The following is a 23088-nucleotide window of genomic DNA, read 5'->3' as shown; positions in this document are numbered from 1 at the left end:
TTGCTATACACCTATAATTTTTGTGGCACAGTGTTGTTATTATTAAAGAATTTATTTTTTCAATAGCTGTGTGGTTGTTTCAGCATTTCTCCCTGTTCTGGCGTCCAGAGTGCTTTAGGTCCTTAACAAGCGTCCCATTCAAAGGGGGTTCAAGGTATGGGGTGCAGAAAGACTCTCCTAAGAAAAACAGGTGAGAAAACCCTGCTGAGAAAGGCCAAGCTTAAACTCAGTTCACAATACCCTCAGGGGTATTTCAGTGATTCCTTACACAGGTGCAGCACATGCCATGCTCAGTAGTAAAAGCTAATTATCAATATTAATTCCCAAGCACTAACAAGCCCGTACAATGAGGTTGTGGGTGTTTGTTTTTGCCTTTGAACACTGCATTGAGTGGTGTATTTCAAAGCTGACAGGGCCCTTCAAAGCTGACATTCATATCAGTGAATACTGATGCTTGTGAGGCAGGAGCAGTGCATTCAGCTCTAACACATTCAGAGCCACCCCAGTAAAAGTTACTCAAGGTAATATTCTGTGAAATGCAGGGAAAAGATGCAATCAGTGAGCAGAAATGCTGCAACTCACCTTGCTCTGAAATCACCTTTTGGCACTGCCAGGGCAGATGCTCAGCTGTGCTCACACCCATCACTCCCAGCTACAGCAACATTTACCTACTTATAACCTAAAAAATGGGATTAAAAATGACTAAAGTTGTTATGGCTCCTGTGTTCTTTTAAAAAACTTAACTTCTATATCCTTCAAGACAACACCCACTTGTATTTTGCAGAAAAAGTTGGGTTTATCCTAATTAATTTAACTTAAAGGATTGTAAATAAAGTTCATTTGATTCACACTGTGCTGTACTCACAGGAAATGTTCTTTGCAGAAAGGTGTCAACTCTGCTCAGCTCAGAAAACAGATCAACACAATTGCCATTTTCTGCTTCATTTCTAATGTTACTGAAAGAGAGACTGAAAGAACCAAAACTCAGGAAACTTCTGCTGATATTGGAGTTCACTTTTAAGTTTTTATATCTAGGTTTACAGATGGCAAATGTTTGAATTGCAGTGAGGCCAATGAAATGTTTAATTTCTCTAGCTAAACCAGGTTCTGAGTGATTCAGAATTTAAAGTCTTTCTTGAAATGGCTTAGCACTGAATCTCCTTTTATTTCTTTAGTCTCTCTTTGTCCAAATTAGATTTATGTGATGTGAGTGTGAAAACCAGAACTAATGGCAGTAATTATACTTTAGATGACACTGTCTCACTTAAAATTGTAATTTTAGGGTAAGGTTACTATTCAACCTGTTTCAATATTTCATTTTGAAATGCAAGGACCTCCCTGATCCCCTCCTTTTAAAGCAATTTTGACTTGAAATTCCCTTTTGGGTGCATAAACCTGCAGGAGATGCAAGGCTGCCATCAGCCCATGGGTAATTCACACCTGAGTTTGTGCCACAACTGTTTCATGTTTGTTTATCCACTGAGCAATCCAAACTACCCTCATCATCAGCATTGTCCTCTGATAATTAAAGCAATATTCTAGGCTAAATTATGCACCTTGCCTGCAATTTGGAGGCTGCAGAGAATCTCTCATCCTTTTCTGAACCCTTTCCAGAGCAGCTGGGACTGGAAATGAAGCTCAAGGTGGCAGCTTTGCATGGAACATCGCCCATTTCTTTCTTACTTTAATCTTTTAATCCTACTAATCCATATTATTTACTCTTTTTTCTTTCTTCCCTCCTGTGTCTAAACTGATGCTTCTGTCCTTGCCAAGGCACTTTCTGCTCGTCCTTGTTTATTGTTTCCTCTGTACTTTGAAAGGAGCATTAGAACAATGTTTGCAATAAGTTTCAGTGGTTTTCACAGAGCCTGAGCTGATCTAAGGTGAGAATTTAAAAGGTATTTTCAACCAAGTAATGAAGTTTTAGAAGAGCTTCCTCATGACAGTGATGACTTAGTGACAGAATTTGAAATTTTACTGAAAGGACTGTGTGACAGATTTTATCTAAAATTATCATTGTCTATGATAATAGCAATGAGCTGAAAGAGGAGAGATTTCCATTAGCACCAATATTCCTACACAATGATGGAAAATCAGAGGATCATAAAACGGTTTAGGTTGGAAGAGGCCTTAAAAATCCTCTCATCCCATCCCCTGCCATGGCCGCTCAAAGTCCCACCCAAAAAAAGACACTTCCGAGGCTGGGGGGCTCCCATATTGAGATGAGAGACTTATTTTAAGTAAAACAAAATATCTGTGATTTCCTAACTTGCTTTGCAAAACATTGCTTTTCAACTACTCGAGATTGTGGCATGGATTGAAGATGCCTTTCGGGTTTTCCATCAAAGTTTGCTACACAAGTTGCACCTGAGTTGACTAAAATCACAGAATTCAGTATTTATTCATAAGGAGTTGTGCCTGGTGCTCATCCTCTTCCCCTCCCCACACACAAACACAAATAACTCCACCAGAAATAATTCCACATGCTCATCAAGTCCCAAAGAGGAGTTTATCAAGCCCCACTCAAGCCTTCCTAATGGATTTCCTTGCCACAGGACACTTCATCATCTTCACAAATTCATTTTCAGTAGGCACAATTTAATTTGCTGCAGACAAGATTAAAAGGTCATAAACAAACCACTGTCATTCAGTTTGCCCTTTCAAGTCAGTTCCAAACATGATCCATGATCTGCTGCATTGTGTTAGAATTGGGTGTGACCACCCAGCCTCTCCAGGATCCACCTCTCTATCATTATTTATTTAAAACCTACAGCACTCTCACAGGGAGAAATCTGAGCACAAAACTCACAGCCACAACCTAGGGATGCCAAAATTCCCCTTAGCTCCTCTGAGCGGTAAAATAAATACAAAGAATTAGCAAGAACAAATGTAGAATCTTATTGTTACAACAGGTAAAAGCATGCAGGAGGTTAAGGGAGATTAAAAAAAACTTTTTGTTGTTGCTGTCGGTTATGTTGTGAATATTTTAAGCCTGCAAAGGTTAAAAAAGCAAATTCCCAGAAGAGGAGTCTAAAGGAAAGAAAAAAAAACCAAATAAAAACCAAAACCAAACTGTTCCCTGGTCCGGGAGATGAAAGAACAGAGAATGGGAACCAGGTAAGTGCTCAGGACACAAAACTGATTTTTCCCTCCACTTTTTCATCATCTAACACGTATTTGTGTGAAGTGCATCACACACAGCACTGCTGGCATGGAGGAAGAGGAACTTCTTACCACAGCTTGCAATGACAGGACCAGGGGAGGGCTTCAGAGTCAAAGAGAGCAGGTTTGGGTTTGAGACTAAGATAGAATTCTCTGCTGTGAGGATGGGGAAGCACCCAGAGAAGCTGAGGCTGCTCCATCCTGGAAGGGTCCACAGCCAGCTTGGAACAACCTGGCCCACTGGAAGGGGTTGAGCAGGATGAACTTTAATGTCCCATCCTACCCAAACCATTCTGGGATTCTCAATCCCATACTCAGCACAAAGGAGAGAGACATATTGCAAGGGGGAAAAAAAACCTCACGCAATAAAAAAAAAAAAAAAAAAAACAAACACAGACAAAAAAACCCAAAAAAACCCACAAACAAAACCCACCAAAAGAACCAAATTCTTATTGCAAGTTGTTTGCAAATCACATGGTGGTTTCACAGTTGTGTTTTACTTGAAAGTCATAAAATAACCTGAGTTATAGAATGAGTCAGGTGTCTCAGGCAGTGCCCTGTTCAGACACACGGGAGCACCTCTGGGTCACAGGCTGCAGCCTTGGAGGTCACATTGCTTTTTTAGATTAAAAAATGCCAACTATCAAAACACAAAGTAATCAAGTGCCAAAGTAGTGCCACAAATTAAACCAGAGTAGTGCCAAAGCAGTAATACAAATTAAACCAGAGATGATCCATAGTTCTGAAACTGAGTTTGAAGTACAAATTTCAGTTGGATTTCTGTTTGGCTCCATGGGGTTTTTTTGCAAAAAAAACAGTCTCAAAATCATGAGATTGATCCTAATAATAATTTACTATTGAAGAACCCAAGAACACTTTTTGAAAGAGGTGTCTGATATTCTATCTCACATTTAACCTTTAATTACGAAATGAGAGGGATGAAGTAGTTTATTTTGCTATTTTATTGTGATTAGGATTGAAATGAGTTCAGGTGTTTGCAGCACAGTGGTTAGGCAAATGGGGAGGGTAATTTGCAGAAATGGCCACTATTTCTCACTCAATGGATTTGAAATCTCCTCAACTTTTATGCATAAAATCTTCATCTTTGCCCTGATATTTAAGAAGCAGGGGCTCTTATTAACCTGAGATGATTTTCTGTTCCACTGACATTACATCCTAAATTTATATTGTTACAGCAGACTGAATATTCCCATAATGAACTTGCTCGTAATGCAACCATTAATATCTCTGTTCAAATCCAGAATTATTAAAGATTTAATTTTGTTGTTGTTGGGAAGAGATAAAACTTGGGGTGGCATTTCCAGTTGGGATTCCCTGTTCCTGTCTTTGTTGTTTTTTAAAGGGACATCAGTAGAATATTTTAAGCCTTTCAGAATGCATAAATACCATAGAAAAGCTAAAAAAACTGCTTTTAATGGGCTAAACTGTAGGAAAATAACCCAAATAGCATGGTCCAGTTCAAACAAAAAAATTAACACCTTATGTAGAGGAAACAATAAAACACTCTCTGACAAAACACTGGATGTAAGGGAATTCTAGAAGGTAAAAGGTAATCACCTCAATTTTTCCTAAAAGGAACAGTTTTCCTGAGTCACAAAAGCCATTACTTTAGAATATCCAAATTAATTTTAAAAACAATCATGCCAGGCAGCATGTCAGTAGTGAGAGGTGAAAACTACAGATTTTCCAAGAGCACTTACATGCACTACCAATGAGAACTGAATTTCTTCCATCCCCAAGAATTCCTCCAGGACAGAACTGAAACCAGTTCACTTCTTTTGCAGGAAACATTTCCCCTAAATCACTTCACAAGCACAAAACCCTCCTGTAGCATCCATCAGACATAACTCGCTGCCATCAGTAAGCAAGTTCACTCCCTGTCATATTCGAACTGCTGAAAGAATCATTAAATTTTTGGGGTTTTTTTTTCATTCTCCAGCCGAGCTGTGTTTTCATTTTTGCGTGGCAGATGCTGCTCCAGCCTGGGGTGTGCATCCCACAGCCTGCTGAGAGCCCAGGCAGGGCCAGCAGAGGGATGGCAGCTTCACAAATAAACATCTGCTTAAAAACCACATTATTTCACCACATCCCCCTTGCTCCTCGTCTGTAAATCGAGGCAGCACCAAGGAAAAGCTGCTGCAGTGCTTCAGTTTCTGCTGGCACAGAGATTGATGTGGGCCCACAGAGGCATTTGTGGAACAGCAGCAGCCCCAGATTCACAGGTTTCCCATGGAGATCATCATTCCATCCCTTTGGGGGCTCCCTTTCCCTCCATTTTTTACCATGATAAAGCAGGGAAAACGTGGGAGAAAGAATGGGGGGAAAGACTTTAATTTTCAGCATTTGCATTTATTTCTTTGCAGTGCGGGTTCCCTGGCAGCAGCAGGCTGACATTAAAGGGGGGCAGCAGGAATTCCCACAGCACAGGAAATTCATCCGCTCTCAGAAATTATCCCTGGTTGCAGATTCCCAAATTGAAACACATTTCAAGAGTCACCTTTTGCTATGTGCAGAACTTGCCTTCAGAATTAGGTATTTTAATATTTGAATGGACATTCCAAAGTAGCAGGCACTTCAAAAGCATCACCTTAGGCTTTACTACTCAAATAAAGGAGTCACAAAAAATATATAAAAATGTGCCCTTCTCCAATTCAACTATCCCTGCTTTTTTCTTTTCTCTTGCTATTTCTAAATATTATGCACGTGTCATGTAGAAAACAAACTGTGTCAGGAGAAAAAACCCAACAAACACAAAAATTAGCAAAACAATTACCCTAAAACCTTCTGGAAAATGCCAAGGGCTATTCCAGCTCATGCTATATAGAAATAAATGTGCAGTTTTCTTTGGTTTTCTCCTCAAGTAACCACCTCCCACAGCAACTGGCACCACATGAGGAGAAAGAAATCCCTGAAATCAGCAGTTCCTTTTTCACCTCATAAAGAGGAAACCTGCTGGGAAAGACCATGCTTAGCACACTCGTTAGGGCTTGACGGAAGAGTTGTGGATTGAAATGTTCATTCTAAATTAATTTCTGGGGGTCAGTATTGAACATGGATGTCCTGCTCTATCCCAGCAGCTACAAAGTAATAAATATTCTATGTTTGCATAACAGTTTCACTATGATTTGGGGGTTTTTTCCCTTGTTTTTTTTTTTGTTTGCCTTTTTTTTTTTTTTTTCTGTGCAAATGCTTTCTCACCTTCTGTAAACTCTCATTTCCCTGCTTAGAAGACAAGGAATTACTTAGCTGTGCAACACTGCTTAGCTAAAACTTGTCAAAAATGAAAATATCATCTGTACTGGTATAAACTACTCTTTTTGCATACAAAAATATTCTATAAACACAACCCCATTTACACATTTCTCAAATAGGTACCAGTTATCTCTTCTGTATCTAGAAGGGAAGGCACTCAGCAATATTAGCCATCTATATGCACTGCAGGGGACAAACAAAAATCCAAATTCACATTGAGAATGGGCATAAATTTTTTTTCCCTTCTTACCATTCCTTCCACAGTCAGGAGTAGATGATAATTACAGTTTTCTATCCAATGGTTGTCTTTACCCACATTACAAAAGGACGTGATAGCTATTAATGAACTCTATGACCTTCCTGGGGTGACAGAAATGTGCTTTTTTTTCCATAAAATCAATTTTCCAAAAAACCCGAAGCCACATGTCCAACCCAACATGTTCGGTTCCTAAAACAAGTCCTGAGGGAGAAGGAAGTAGTTGGAGATGGTCTGGAGTTTAAACCTCATAGGATAATGACCCATCTGAGCTTTGTCATTTTTTTATTGGTTGGACTTTTTGTTTTATAAAATACATTTATATATTAAATTTATATATATAATGAATATATATTTATAATAAAGCATGTATATCATTTAGATATATAATATAATTATTTGTATATTATACATATAAATATAAAAATAGACAATATACATTATATTGTGTACTGTAATATATCGTATATAATAATATACTATATATCCTAATATAAAATATATAATTAATTTTTTAATATATGTATAACATTTTATGTATATAGGTAAAACCTTTCATACAGCAGGAACTGGCAGTAGAGCAGAGTTTCCTCACTCTGCCAAGCCCTCACCCCAGATGCCATGCTGCTCCCTAACAAAACACCTTCTTCCATCACTGCTTGCTCTGTGCATTATTTTAAGCCCTATAAATGCCAATTAATACCAATTTACTGCCATTGCGAAACCCGCCTTTCCACAAAATAAAATCCTGTTTCAGTGACCCTAAGCTCCTCCATCAGGTGCATGAATTTCCATTTCATTCAGGAGCCCCTCAGTGAGACCAGCCCAGCAGGCAGGAACAGGGATCCAGGAGCTGTGGCAGCTCTCCCTGTGTTCAGCAGTGTGGTACCCACACAGCTCTTGGGAGAATAAAGGAAATTATTTTTCCAAGGAAAGGTTTAGAAGTGCGCCTTCCAAGGCCTAACGTTCTATTGGAATACAGTGGTGGAAGCTCCCTGTGGTGGTGACTTTCTTTGCTCTCTTTGCTACATCCTTCGCTAAATCTTCCTATAGATTTTGGTTTTTGGCTGACACACTGGAGTAAAAATCAAGGTTTGGGAGCTCCAGCTGGGGAGGGAGGTTATCAAATTGTCATTGATCAGTTTACTTGCACATCTACCTTTCCACTCCAACGTTTTTTGTGCTCAGCAGCAGGGAGGGAATGGAGTGAGAGGCCGGGCAGGGAGATGGGGCAGCGACCCTGATGGGAGCAGCAAAGGGAAGGTGAACTGCGGCAGCAGCAAAGGCAGAGGTCAGGAGGGAGAGCAAAAACACCCCCTCAGAACTCCAGCAGGGCAAAAACTGCACCGAGGCACAAGAGGAACTCAGGGCAACGAGGTGAGGCTCAGAGGAAGGGGAACAAACAGAAGTGGAGAGCACAGAAATAAAGAATAAAGAGAGCTGGGAAGAGCCGCACCTTTTACAGCGCATCAGCCTCTGCTGCAGGTGTGGGACCTGAACTCACGGCAAACTGCAGCATCAGCTCAGCACAGGCCACTCTGAACATGCCTGAAAATAACCCATGGCACAGTGACACGGTAAATAAAGATTTAGGGGCAGAAATAACTAAAATACCTACGGCAAGTTCATTTATAAATGTAATAGAACGCACTTTTCAAACCAGAGCATGTGTTCTGTATGCAGTATTTAAAACTCAAATGATACCACATCTACAGATCTAAATAAAAATTATGTACATCTGAACTAACAAAGAGCCAAACTGATTATTAGCAAGGTGGTTTATAAATGCAGTATATCTTCAATTTTGTTACTGATAAGAGCCTAATATTTCCTGATGGCATTCAGTAATATTTATGTATAAACTTATGTATGGCCATGCAGCAATATATGTTTTGAGTGCCAATTCTCAATGTGTAATTAAAAAATAAAATTCACGTCTGAGAGACATTTCCCTACATTTTTCAAAGCAAAGAGAAAAGGCTGAGGAAGATTTTTAAATTCACACAGCACACACAGGACTATGCAGAAACAGAGCCACAAGGTTACTGTGCAGAAATTAAAATCTCACCACTACCTACAAATATTGTAACAAGCCATTTTCTTAAAGAAGAAATTAGTGATGAAAGGTGTGAAAGAAGCCATTGTGTCACTGCCACCCTTTACAGAATCTTGCAGGAAATGCAATGGGTCCCAGTAGGAAAATCGGTGTGGAACATCAAATAAATGCTCCTAAACTATTTGTAAAGTCAAACTTGGCTCACTAAACTTGTTCAGACTCACAGCTGCTGCTCCTGATGCATAAATAGATGAAGGGATATTATTTACCAGCTTCAAAAATGTGAGTTCAGCCACATTTGTGTGTCCTGTGCATCCACTCCCTCATGTCTCAGCACAGGACTGAGACAGACACAGTGCAAGCCCAAAGCTAATTTTAGTAATGAAACATTAGCCTTTGCTGTCTGATAATTAATAACACACTGTTTGGTTCAACAAGGACATAATTAAAGTTTCAAATGCAAGCATTATAAATTACAGATACTTTGGGATTATAAATCTCTGTAGTGTTTTTTTTAATGAAAATAAATTGAACTGACATTGTTCCAGAGGAGTTGACTCATTTCACCTTCACTCCCAGTACCTGATTAAGCTCCCTGTCCTTAGGAAATATTTGAAATATCTTCCTGGGAACCACGAGCTGAGCACCACCCAGTGCCATAAAGCAAGCCACCGCAAAATCCATCACCATTGGCTCTGTGCATAACCTGACTACTCCTGGAGATTTAGGAACTTTGCATAAAAGGCTGAAATAATTACTTTAGGCTTCATGGATACATGAATATTTCTATTACGCTACTTGATCATCCCTAAAATTGCAAGTTTATTAAGAGGTCCCCAGCACAATAACCTGGCCCACTTTGATTAAAAGAGCAGCATTCCATTTCTGTCATAAAGCACAGATGACAGCAGCAGGGTAAAAACGGCTCAAGACTCAATTGATATTAGGCAGAAGACAAAGTAAATGGAAATTATAACAACAATAAAGTGTAATGGTATCTACTTTCTCAAAAAAAAATAGTACAAATGCTTTGATCTGAAATGTCTGAATAAATGGGAATATGGCTCATCCTTCTCCATATCATAAAGCCAGGAGTGATTCCAAGCAGACATTTCATTTTTTCCTTAATGGGAATCATCCCAAGTCTCAAGCAACCCTAAATCTTCACGTCAATTTACATAATAAATGTGCAGAAAGTATGAAAAGTATTTCTCCATTTTAAAAGCTTATTATATTATGGGCAAAACTTAGAGCCGAAAACAAAGAGCAGAACTAGCAACTGGCACTCAAAAGAATAATCTATTTTCTGTCTTGAACCAGGCAAACAGAAGATATTTCAGTTTTGATCAAAAGGGCTAGACAGGTTATGCAGAAGTTTTCCTCTCCTAACAGTCTCTGATTGCATTAAAAAGAAAAATCACTAAAATGTAATGAGCAAACTTCCCAAGAAGTCAGCAGAACACTCCAAGCCCTGGGTGTCCTGTGAGTTTTCTGTGCAGAAAACTCAGCAGAAACTGAGGTGATGTATCTAAAGATGAAAAATATTGCTTTTATTGTGGAAAAAGGTGTCCTCACCTGAATCTCAATTTAAAGGACAATTTCAAAACCATTCAAACTTTGTTAAAGCATTCACTTCTAAAAGACTGAGTCTGTGCCCAATTAACACTAAAGAGAATTGATCCCTTTTTCTCTCAAAACATTTCCATGGAATTCATAAAAAATACTGCAGGGCAAAGAAACACAGATCCTAAAACAAACAAAAGTGCAAGTAGGAACTCTCTGCACTTCCATTATGATCGTATTTTCTCTGGAAAATTAGATTTATCACAGTAAGCATGTATCCCTTCATAAAAGCAAGGGAATTTCAGAAACTTTAAGGATGTCAAATAGCTAGAAAAAAAAAAAGATTACACAGACTCACTGAAATAGGTACATCAACCTGCACAAAAACTATCTTTTCCAGAGAAAAGCAATGTATCATCACCTGCCCCAAAAATCTCCATTGACTGTGCTACACTCAGGTTTTGACAAAACCAATGGAGGATTTATCCTGATGGCAAAGAGGGGGAAAGGATCATCCCTGGGGGCTGCACGGGCTGTTTGCTGGTGCCAGGGTGCAGTTGGCAGCCAGAGGGATCAGGGCAGCCACAGGTGCTGGAATGCAGAGCAGGAGCTGCTCTGACTCACCAGAACATCGTTTTCCAGGAAAGAACAAACCCTCCCAAAGGTTAACTGCTGCTAGCACTCGGTATGAAAGGTGCATTCATGTCATCAGTGATCTTTAGCACTGCTTTAAAGGTACTTAAAACACAGCAAGTGTAATAATTCAACTCAAACTTCAAACTTGTTTTGGGTCTAGAGCTTTCCTTTCTGTTTCTGGTGCTGCTAAGGGACGCAAACACAGTGACAAAAAACCTCACCAAATTAGAATCATAAACACACACAGTGACAAAAATCCCACCAAACAAGGAGCAAGGCAGAGGATGCCTCCCCACTTCTAAACCCAGATTTTCCTCTCCCACAGCCTCACTGATTGTGTTAAAATTATTACAGAAATGGAATAGCAAACTCCCCAAGCAACACCCTAAGCCCTTTACATGGATCTCCTATGAAGGAGCCATGGAAGATTGCACAGAAAACTCTGCAGAAATTGGGGTAACACCAATAAATATTGCTTTTATTGTGGGGCACAGGGAGCTGGCTGGGACAGGTTCTGCATCCACCCAAAAGAGAAAGCAGGATTCCCGCTGGGCTGGGCCCAGCTGAGGGTGTGCAGCCAAGAACAAACCTCAAACTGAGAATATCTGCATGGAGGGAGGGGATTATGGGGATTATCTGTCAATACGTGGATGTAAATCTAGATCTGTGCATGGCAGTGGGAGCTGAGGTACCTGCTGTAAATCAGTGTTCCAGCAGGCTTTGAGAGAAATTAGCACATGGTCAGGTTTTTTAAAAAAATTGCCACAATTCCTTATTTTTATGGATGATCAATGCCCATCAAAAAGCTGTTGTTTTCTCTTCATAGACCAACTTTTTGCTGCCTGGAAATTAAAATAATTCCCGTTTCCCAGCCACCATATCTATTCACTAGATCAAGTGGCTGGTTGGTATAACTGGGCAGTGACCAGTTTTAACACTCAGTCATTTAATTTATTTTAATTTTTTTTTATACAGGTTTTCAGAAGGAGCAATAAAGAGTGATGGAATCACTGACAAACTACACATTTTAGGAAGTGCAAGTGAAAAGAAAACTCTCTTCAGGCTGAAATCTCCCTATTTTATCTTCATTTCTTTTCTCAAAAGTATTTTACCTTCTCTTCCTGCACCCTGCAGAAAATTAAGCCATAAATCCTGAATTTACTGGGTATAAGCAGAAGGGAATATGGAATTGTAAATGAGTTTCTGTGAGCAACACTGGTTTTATCTGAGCACAAAGGCAGGAGCAGCCTGGGGAGAGAGAGGGAGCAAAGCCAGGAGGGTGAAACTTTGCTGGGTTCCAGATTCACCACAGCAGATTTACCTGAATAAAACTCTCCAACACCGAGCACAAATCCTGAGCCTTGCACATTGAAGAGTTCCCCTTTATCCCCTCACCTCCTCTGGTCAAGAAAGCAACGGAATCAAATCCCAGAGCAACAGAAATCACAGGATTTGGTTACCTAGCCCCCAAATTCCTAAATACTTACGCTCCTGAAAAAAAAAATTAAAAATTAAAATACTAATAATTATTAATACATTAATTGTTAATTATAACTAATTATATGTAATTATTAATTTATCAACTATATTATTGGTTATAATTATTAGTAATAATTAATCATTCATCATTAAATATTAGAATAAAAATACTTATGTTACCAGAAAAAATTAGAGTGGGAAAGGACAAGCAATACATTACTATAAATAGAAACAAATAGTAAAACTAGAAATAAAGAGAACTATTAATTTACATAATTAAAGTGACAACCTTACAGCTTTCTGTATTTTTTCCTGTTTATGTAGCAGAACACCAAGGAAGGATCAGGCACACAGGGCAACAAGTGCACATGAAATGATTTCTGTACCACAATGAGGAATATTAAATACAGAAAACAGCTACAAGCAGCTATGGTGACAGTGCAGAAATTTAAATTAATAAACATTAAGAAGGACCCACCCAACTCCCACAACCCTTGTCTTTGCCAAGAGAGATTGGGCTGCATGACCCTGAGGTCTCCTTTCCACCTGATCTACTCTAAATTCTGTGTCTACTCTAAATTCTGTGTCCACTCTAAATTCTGTGTCCACTCTAAATTCTGTGTCCACTCTAAATTCTGTGTCCACTCTAAATTCTGTGTCCACTCTAAATTCTGTGTCCACTCTAAATTCTGTGTCCACTCTAAATTCTGTGTCCACTCTAAATTCTGTGTCCACTCTAAATTCTGTGTCCACTCTAAATTCTGTGATATCTTGGTGCTTTCAGGTCAATCAGGGTTTGAGGACAAGAGTAGGGTTAAACCCATGTTCACATCTAGCAATCAATTCAAAGCAATAAATTAGCAGAGAAGCATCCCTAGAATCATAAATATTTTTAAAAGCCTGCTATGAATGATTCAACATGAGAAGAAATCTGCAGGAATGCTGATTAGAGGACAAGGTTGTACAAGCACAGTACAAAATGTGATTACTTTCACAGTAATTAACACCATATGCAGCTTATGCATCACACAGATCAGTATATAGAAAAAGTTGTTGAAAACACATTAGTGTTTAAAAATAAAAATTGAGAAATCACAAAAGGAATTGAGTGCTTTTAACTGAAGCCTAGCCTGCCTTTGTGCCACAAGTCCCATCCCAATTCCCTCCAAGTGATCACAGCCCAAAAGTGGTTTTAAATTGCTATTGTATGAAAAGGCAAATTATTTTAGGGGGTTAGAAGTCATCCTGTCACCCTGCAATTTCTTTAATTACAACACTGTGTCGGTGGAGAGCATGAAAAATCCATGTGAGGTGTCTCTGGTAGAGAAGTTGGATACTCCTCATAGAGCACACAAAGGCAAATTTAGGAGAGAATTGAAGCTCTGCTCAATTGTTGGGATTTCTGGGCCACCACTGCTCCCAGCACAGTTATTTCATTCCATACTCAGTTATTTCATCCCATACTCAGTTATTTCATCCCTGGAAGAAAAACACAAGTAAAGAGCACGAGAAACTTGAGAAGAGTTTCAGGACTGCCTGGGAATAACCAGGAGCCCTTGCCCAGTAGAGATTTATTTATTTCCCTCCTGCACTGGCAGAACGTTCAGCTGCTCACTGATAAAAAACAAGGAGCTGTGATGCAAGATTTATGCAGCAATAATGAGGGGATTTGTTAGCATGGCTCTGATTATTTGTAATGAAAGGCTAATGAAACCAATAAAGCTCCATCACAGCCTGCAGGGATGGCGCCAGAAGCCAGGCAGGGTGAGGGAACCAGGTTGGGAAGGGTCTTCAGGAAATCAAGAGAGGAGCAGGTCCCACCTGCCCCTGAGGCTGCTGCAGCCAACTCCAAGCCTGTAGCAGAGCTGCTCATCCCAAAATCACAGCAGGTTTTTGGTTTGCAGTCCGCTGTCCAACATCAAACAAACAACAGTCATGGATTTTGAACCAACTTTATCGAGCAAAAAAATCCCCAAAATCTCTTTTAGGAGCCCAGTGTTTTAAAGCCTCTAATCCCTCTAAAATTCTACTGACTTGAAGAGAAGCACACCTCCAAAAGTGACTTTTTCCTTGTAAATATCTGATAGCTGGTACTGGAAACCATGATCAAGAATTTCCCCTCCAGAAGCTGCTGAGAGCAGAGCAGGAGCAGCTGGGGCAAAGAGCAAGCCCAGCAAAGCCCCAAGAGCCTGCCCTGGAAGGTCACTGTGTATTCATGCCTGGAAATTGTGGAAAAATTAATTAACTGGGCTACACCTGTGAGAACAGGGCTTGGATGTGGCTTCTGCATCAATGAACAAGAAAAGGGATCTGAGAGGGTCACAGCCACTTCCACAAGGGATGGCAGCAAGACAAGATCTTCTCCATGCAGAGAAAAGGCTGAAGGGGACACTCAATTAACATCAAAATCATGGAAGGGGACACACAGTGAACATCTCACAATGAACATCTCCAAAAATCACGGAAGGGGACACACAGTGAACATCTCACAATGAACATCTCCAAAAATCAGGAAGGGGACATACAATTAACATCTCCAAAATCAACACCTGAATAGAAAACTTTCAATGGCATAGTCCTGCCCTACCAAACACAGCAAAGTGGAGAGGCAGAGATGTATTTAACATCCCTAATCCACCAGGGATGGAGGAGGAAGGCTGAGCACCAGTGCCTTGGCTCACAGCATCACCCCAAACAGAGTTAACCCCAAACTCCACTGTTGGACACGAAATCTCAGCCTCCAGCATCCCCAGCAGGTCAGCTCTGCTCTGAGCAGCCCAGCTGGGTGAGAAAAAAGGGAGATGTGTCCTTGGGCTAGGCTTGCAGCAGGCTGGCCCCAGACACCTCTCCCTGCAGGAGGATTTTGCTCTCTCATCACACCACGAGTGCCCCCCTAACTCTGAGGGCACAGAGAGGCAGCAGCTGCTGCTGGTTCTGCCACAGCAATTACAGAGCCCACAGCCAAACCCACAGCTCTTGACAGCAAAAACAGCCCTGCAGGCTGAAGGAACTGCCTGCTCTGGAACGGCTGCTGAGCTGCACTGAGCACACAGAACACTCCAACACGTTCATCCTGCAGCAAGGCACAGACCTGGAACCACACGTGCCAGGGAACATCCTTCTGAAGTGGTGCTTCACTCCAAAAGGGAATTAAATTAGAAGTTGATTAGACAACTTCCCAAGGACCAGCCAGCAGAATTGCCCTGGGTGTGCTGGGGTTAATGCTGATAAAGCAGAACTGCCTGGTAATGAAAGATGTCTGTGTTCATCATGATGGGAAGCAAACAAATAGCTGTTCCCCTTCTGAGGATCACTGCCACCACAGGGAACAGACATTTCCTCAGCTCCAGGGGAAATATCTGAATGCTCAGAAGCTCAGCTCACTGTGTAACATTATCTTACACACAGCACTCACATTCTTTCCCTATCACAAAACCATCCCCAATTTGAGCTGTACACATTTACCTGTGTATTTTCCAAAACATCATTATACATCTTTTCCTTATCAATATGTATTTCTCAGAAGAGATTTTTGAATAGGTATGAACAGGATGCACACCGCTTCCTTTTGGCAGTGATAAACATACATTAATAAAAGAATAAAACCTTTTACTGAACACATCAGCTCATTCTTACTTAACTTCTTAGAGACACTCTTGCAACCCTCACATCATCCAAGGAGAAACAGCTCCATCTAAAGGGTAATTGGCTGCACAGGCCCTGCCTGGTGTTTGCCACATCAGCTGAGTAAACTGATGTTTGGGATGTTTGGGCAGGCAAGGATGAGGATTGCAAAGCCACTCCTAAAGCTGGGGAGAAGCTGATTCCTGAATGGAAAATCGATTCATTAACACTTTGCTCTCCCTTTAAATCACCTATTTAAGTTCTCGTTAACTTAAACCCTGGTGGGTTTTGGTTTGCAGCCCACTGTCCAACAGTCATGTATTTTGAACCAACTTCAATGAAAATAAAAAGCACCTAAAATCTCTTTTAGGCTCCCTGTGTTTTAAAGCCATCCAGAAGCCTCTGATCCCTCTAAAATTCTATTGACTTGAAGAGAAGTACGCCCCCAAAAGTGACTTTTACTCGTAAATATCTGATAGCTGGCACTGGAAAACATGATTAAGAACTGTGAACAAACAGCTGTCAAAAAACACATTCCTAGCTGTAGTAATACTGATTTTTGAAAAAAACACAATTTAGGAGTATGCTCCCTTCACCAACCAACAATTCTGGACCCATCCTGACAACGGCACCATGAAGGTTATTCTCATTATGCTTTTTTCCACTATTAAACCTGGAAATTTCCTTTTTAGTCCTCATTTCAAAGCTCAGTGAGTATGGTCACAGCTAAGAACAAAAATAGGACATTATCTCATACAACTTTAGGAATACTCTGATTACAGGTTTCCAAATTATTTTAGTCTCTCCCGCCTCTGCAATCCCAAGCATAATTTGTGCACACTGTCAAAGCAAAAGCAATAAAGGCCAAAAGCAAAAAATAAAGGCCTTCAGTGAGGATGAAGTACTTGGGGACTTGGCCGTAATTACAATCTTAATGGGCATTAAGTTAATAATGATGACAAAACTCAAGTTTTCAGAAATCAACTAGTGTTCATTATAATGGTGCAGTCTTTATTGAGGTGAAATACTTAACCTAGACACAATATTAGAGGAAAAAACCTGATTGTATTCCAGGTAGCAGAATATTCTCAGTGGGGACAGTTACACTCAAAACCAACTCAGCAGTGCAAGTTTGGATTCCTGCCTTTTATTTAACCCCAGTTCAGCTCTTCCAGCTTATTCCAGACAGGGCTGGTTTGGATCTACCTCTGCCTCACTCCAGAAACATTTCATTTCATAATGTCTCCAATTGATAAAATAGATCAAGTGTCTTATGTATTCATCACAATTTAGAAAACAGTGAATTGAGAAATGGCCCAGCCCAGAGTGGAATAGGTACTGGATTTATCTTGATTCCCTGGGATGAAAAAAGCTACCATCCACATCATTTAGAGAATACCTAAACTGTCAAGTAGCAGGCTGGATTTGGAGGGGTTTTTTGGGTGAATTTGACTTTTTTGGGGGAGGGGGGATTTTCTAGTCCCCACTTTGCCCCTTTCCCTGGTTTGATTCTGCAACATTCCTACAATTTGCCCTCTTTCCCAGCATCAAATTCTCCCCATCTGCACCAAACTTCCAATTCCTCTTTATCTCCCATCCTGGAAAGAGAACTGGCTTTCTTGGTCACACAAAGACTAAAATTTCAAATCAAATGAAGTCTGCTCAGTGCTCATTTCTCTCTGATTAACAATAATTAGGATAATAGCAGCACCCAGAGGCATCTCCCAGACCCAAAAATCTCCCCATGAGTGTCTCACTTTTCCCTTCTGCAAGTTCACTCCTGTAACATTCAGAAAACACTGCCTGTACATCATTTGGGGCTATTTCAGAGAGGGAAAGGGGTCCATAATTGAGCACAGCCACTCCCTGCTTTTTGCAGCACTGTGATGGTTTCAAATAAAGTTTTACTAATTATTCACATTGGCACTAAGCCCCACTGAGGACCCAGAGCAGGCACAGGAGGAGAGGGGTGAGAATCAACCCAGATGTTTCATGAAGGTTCTCCAGCATCCACAATTCCAACTTAAACTGCTTTAGGGGCATCTCCTGTGGCTGTTGGATTTCTGTGTCCAAAACAACTCTTTAAAAAACAAATATTTCTGAGACAAGGTGGCCTAGATGGTTCTTGCAGAGAGTGAGCAAAATCACTCTGTGCTGTGCTTAAATCCTATTGTTCATCAAGTCTGTAAAAGTATTAGCAGCTACAGTCCCAGTGTAAAATAAAAATGTTTTGTGTTGTTTCCTAAACTCAAATTTTAAGGAAGCTTTTTCACTTCTAACAGCCACCTAAAATTTTTTTGTAAAACACAAAATGGGCTATATTGCTTGTTCTCAATAAAACCACCAGAAAATTATTAAAATAGATCAGTAACAAACTGCAGAGTCCAAATATGCCAACAAAAACTCAATTCAACTACTTCAGGGAAGCAATTTTCCACCTGTGTAAGCCTCACGTTGATGGAGAGTTTAAGTTAGATGCTAAACAAAGATTGATGGTCTGGAATTCCCTCCCTCCTGCAAACAAACCTGGAGCAGCAATGTGTGATTAGGACAATGTAGATCAGCGAGAAAAATAAGAAATTGGTAAATTAAGGTGCTGAGCATCAAGCAGGAAAGATTTATGGTGTGGACATAATGAGTGCTGCAAGTGCTCAGTGCAATGGGAATCAGCAATGGGAGCTGCCAGAGAAGGGAATAAACCCTGGTGGAATCTCCTTTAGTCCAAAGGTGGGCAGTGAGCTGAACACATCATTTGTGCCTGGTGTAGATTTGTGTAAGACTTTTGTTAAATAGAGTCTTCTCCTGTGAATTCCCTATTCATTCCAGAGATCACATTTTAGCAGCTTTCTTCTCTTTTAGAGACAGGAACAGATTTGCTTCTAAGAAAAATTGATTAATTCAGGCTTTGCCAGTGGTTTCATGCTTCACTTTCTTATTCCTTCTTTGGGTCTCCTGCTGGTCCCACACTGAGTTAAGGAACCTTGATTTTTACAGACTGCTCCAGCCCAGCCTGCTGCGCACACAGCCTGCATAAAACATTCATCCAGCAGAATTAAAGTCCTCTGCTAAATCCTTTATTTGAGCTCAGGATGTCGCTCCCCCTCAGAGATTGTACAAACAATGAAATTTTACTTTAAATATTTTCTTTGAGTTTCTTCTTAAAGTCTGCATGAAGTGGGTTCAATCTGCACCTGGATTCATCAACCAGGAAAATTCATGGGCCAATATTCCCTTGGACTCCTGAAGGGCACTGAAACCATCAGAATTTACTCTGTGCAGTGTAAATCTGGAGATTTTGGGGCTTTGCCTCTCCTCTCTTTGCAGATTCAGGTAAAAGTCAGTAACTTCTGCAGTCACAAAAAAATTAGAGCAGCTTTTCACTGATTTGAGTGCCTCCATTAGAGCAGCAGAACAAAAGTGGTAATTCAGGAAAGTGGAATCTTAACAAAAGGTAACATCACTCAGGGAGAAACATCAGCCAGAGGAATTAAACACCTCAAGGTGTTACATCTCACTCCTCAGTCCCTGGCTGATGTCAGAGATAAATCGCACCTCCACTCACACCTGAATCCATCAGCAGAGCTGTTAGTCACTAATTACTGATGTCACCTGCACCACAGGAGGAGCCAGCCATCACTACAGCACCAAAATATTCCAGAGGTGCCCAGGATGGGCTCAGCAGATTCCACCTCCTCCTCCTCCTACACTCTCTACTGTCACAGACATACTTTATGAAAAACTCTTTCGTTAGGATCTTTTCTCCTGAAAAGCTTCAGCTTCCCCACGTTTTGCTGCTTTGGAGAATTGTTTACCCAGCATGTGAAATGGTTCTTACTGGATGACCAATGACAGCCACCTGTGTCGAGGCTGTGAACAGTCACAAGATTTTATTATCATTCTACTCCTTTCTTCTATTCTTTTAGAATAGTTTTGATATATCATTTTCTTTTAATATAATATATACCATAAAATAATAAATCAGCCTTCTGAAACACGGGGTCAAGATTGTCATCTCTTCCCTCATCCTGGGACCCCAGTGAACACCACCTCTACCCCTCTGTGTCCCCAAAGCATTCCTAGTTCTCTGCAGCCCACACAAATATTTTCCCAGTGCACCCAGCTATGCCCAGTTATCCCCAGTACCACTCAAACAATCCTGTGGGGCGACTGAATATTAATGGAATCAGTATATTCAATTTACAGCTTGATCTCTGGTTCCTTCACAAAAGCATCCCCACATTATTTACATTATAATGTCCCCTGACAGGTCTGCAAAAGTGCAATCTGTCTCTTAAAATACACAGGAAAAGTCATTTTTTTGTGCTGTGTCCTGCCACTCTACTGACTCCAGAACAAAACAGGAGCAACTGAATGAGTTTAGTGCAAAACTATTCAGCAAGGGAAGCTCCAGGTTCTTTCACACCAAAATCCAATCTATTTAAAGCTGGTGTAACACCTTCTCATCTCCTCTCCAATATTGTGACTTGGGAATGATGGCATCTCGCTCCCTTCATCATTAAACAGAATCTGAAATTGCCAGCTAAGGAAAAAACCTGTATAACCCAGAGTCAGTGAATGCCTCTTATAAAATAAACCTTCCACAAAAAACATGATGGACTTACTGACAGACTGTAAAAGATGAGTCCTATTTCAATTTAATCAGTTCTAAGGGCTGGAAGTTGGTAACATGAGTGCTTTTCACAATATTGTTAATTTAAAATCATTCTGAAGGCAGCAGCTACTCCCAGCTGTGCTATGCAAGGACTCCGGGTGCCTCTCACTGCTGGTGAGCTACAAATTCTCCTCCCCTTCTAAAGAATAAAATCCTACAAGAATGCCTTTTCCAACTCAAACAGCCCAGAATCTGACAAAGAGTTTCATAGTAGCAATGTTCTGGTACTCTCAAAACTGAATATTTCCTTAGGCATTGCTTTGCTCAATGTTTTCATTCCTAATTATTTGATATTTAATTATTTTGTGACCAGCTGCATTTACTCAGGAATGGTTGAAAGGAATGAAAATACCCATTTTTGTGTATTTGATTTTTCTTCTGTCCCACAGCAAAGCACAAAACCCTGTTTCACTGGGCTGCTGATGCAGGGGCAGGGAGCTCTGAGGAGCATGTGCTTCCCTCCTGTGCTCACACCTCAGGATTACACAGCAGCTAAGTTTCAAAGTTACAAAAAACCCCAAAAATCTGTAGTTTTCCAGCTCTTCATCCCCTAGCATATACTCCATATCTAGAAAATTCTATAAGCAGCTGTATTTTGCTGTATCCAGCCCTAACCAGGGAATCAGTCATGCACAAAAACATCAACTGGAACTCCAACTCTGATCACTGATTTTACGGGTGTTTTAGAATGCAAACAGCAAGAACAGCTTGCAACATGGAAGTTAACTCCATTCCCTCCCAAAACTTACAGAATCAGACAAAAATTGACAATTGGGGACCTTCTGAAACTACTTTAACCTTTCTTGTTCAAGGGGAAGGAGACCAATGACCAACATCTGGACAGCTTTACTCAGATCTGTGCTGGGAAAGGGGGAGAGGAACAGATTTTCAGCACCGAGGCAAATCAAATCAGTCTCTGAAGAACTAATTGGAAATAAGAAATTAAAGGCACCATCAAGTTCAGCAGCATTGAACCAGCTGAGGCCTGTGTACATTCCCTGTAAATTGGTGCTTAAGGTGCAAAGGAAGGGCTCAGAAGGGCAGTTTGAGTGTCCTTGGCCTCTCAGACACACTGCATTAGCTCCATGTTCTCAGTCTTTGGGGGAAAATACCTGTACACTAGTTAAAATTTCCATTTGATACTCAGGGTGGGGAAAAAGGAGACTTTTTGAACTGAATTCAAAACAGGAACTGAGTTTTATACCATTTTTATGCTGTCAGTGCTGAAAGGAATTAAGTTCATTACAAATTTATTTATTTAGGGAAATTATATATAATGGTGTCATCCTGCAGTTCTTGGAATGATAAAGCCTACTAAAGCCTTGTGAATAAGGCTGAAAGAATAAAATCCAGATGTGAAAATCAGATACCTTCACACCTGCCCAGCACTTCTGGCAGTTCATTTAGAAACAGTATCAGACATTAGGATGGGATTTAATCCTCAAACTTAATTTCTGTGTCAGAAATGTTATTGTAGGAATGAGGGGCATCACCTTTCCTTTTGTGAGACTTGTAAATGTTTGGTAACTTTATTTTTCTTAACAATCCATATTAATGCTATAACAGGAACCCCAGGAGACTTTTCACAAGTGCTGCAGGGAGGTTGGACTTTTCTTGTGAAAACTGGCAGAGATCCCAGCTCACAAAAAATGGGATGAAACCAGCATGTCCTGAATTGTTCAGGGCTGTAAGTGTTTGAAACCCCCATTTCCCTCTGAAACCATGAGGTAGTGGACTTTTCCTAGCCTGGCTCAAAGTTCTGAAGGAAATAAAAATGTTACCCAAGAGATCCCTGTACTTTTAGTCAATGCTGAAAACTTCTTTCCATGAAACCACCAGATGATGAATGGATTTATTCTGGGGAGGAGTTTTTGTTAGCTGTTTTAATTTTATTTATCCTGTTGTAAAACTGATCTGACTGCAGCTAAAAAGCTTTGAGGGACACATGTAAAATGTATTTTGTGTCAGAACTGTCATCCTACAGAGCCCTTTGTGTCCCTGATGTCCTCCATGCTGCACATTATTTTTAAGCAAACTACATATACATCAAACTTGGCTTTTCACACAATAAATGCAAAGCACAAATCATTGATTAGACTACTTCAATGAGTTATTTTGCTTTTTGTTTGCTTTGTTAGTCATCCCTAACAGCATCATCCAGCATGCATCCCACTATGGGAATTTGGAGTCTCAAAAAACACCAATCCTCCCTGGCTTTTTGTTTGTTTAGAGGAATCATTAATTTGAGGGAGTTCTTTCTCACTGAGCTAGTTAAATTAACTCCTAAGCCCTGCCCTACTGCCCAAGAGCTACTGTTGGAAATTTACTGCATTACTCAGACATTACTAATTATTTACTGCTGTGAGT

The sequence above is a fragment of the Melospiza georgiana genome, chromosome 12 (assembly GCF_028018845.1).
Source record: "Melospiza georgiana isolate bMelGeo1 chromosome 12, bMelGeo1.pri, whole genome shotgun sequence".
NCBI classification, from domain to species: Eukaryota; Metazoa; Chordata; class Aves; order Passeriformes; family Passerellidae; genus Melospiza; species Melospiza georgiana.
Note: the sequence above shows the minus strand (reverse complement) of the source record.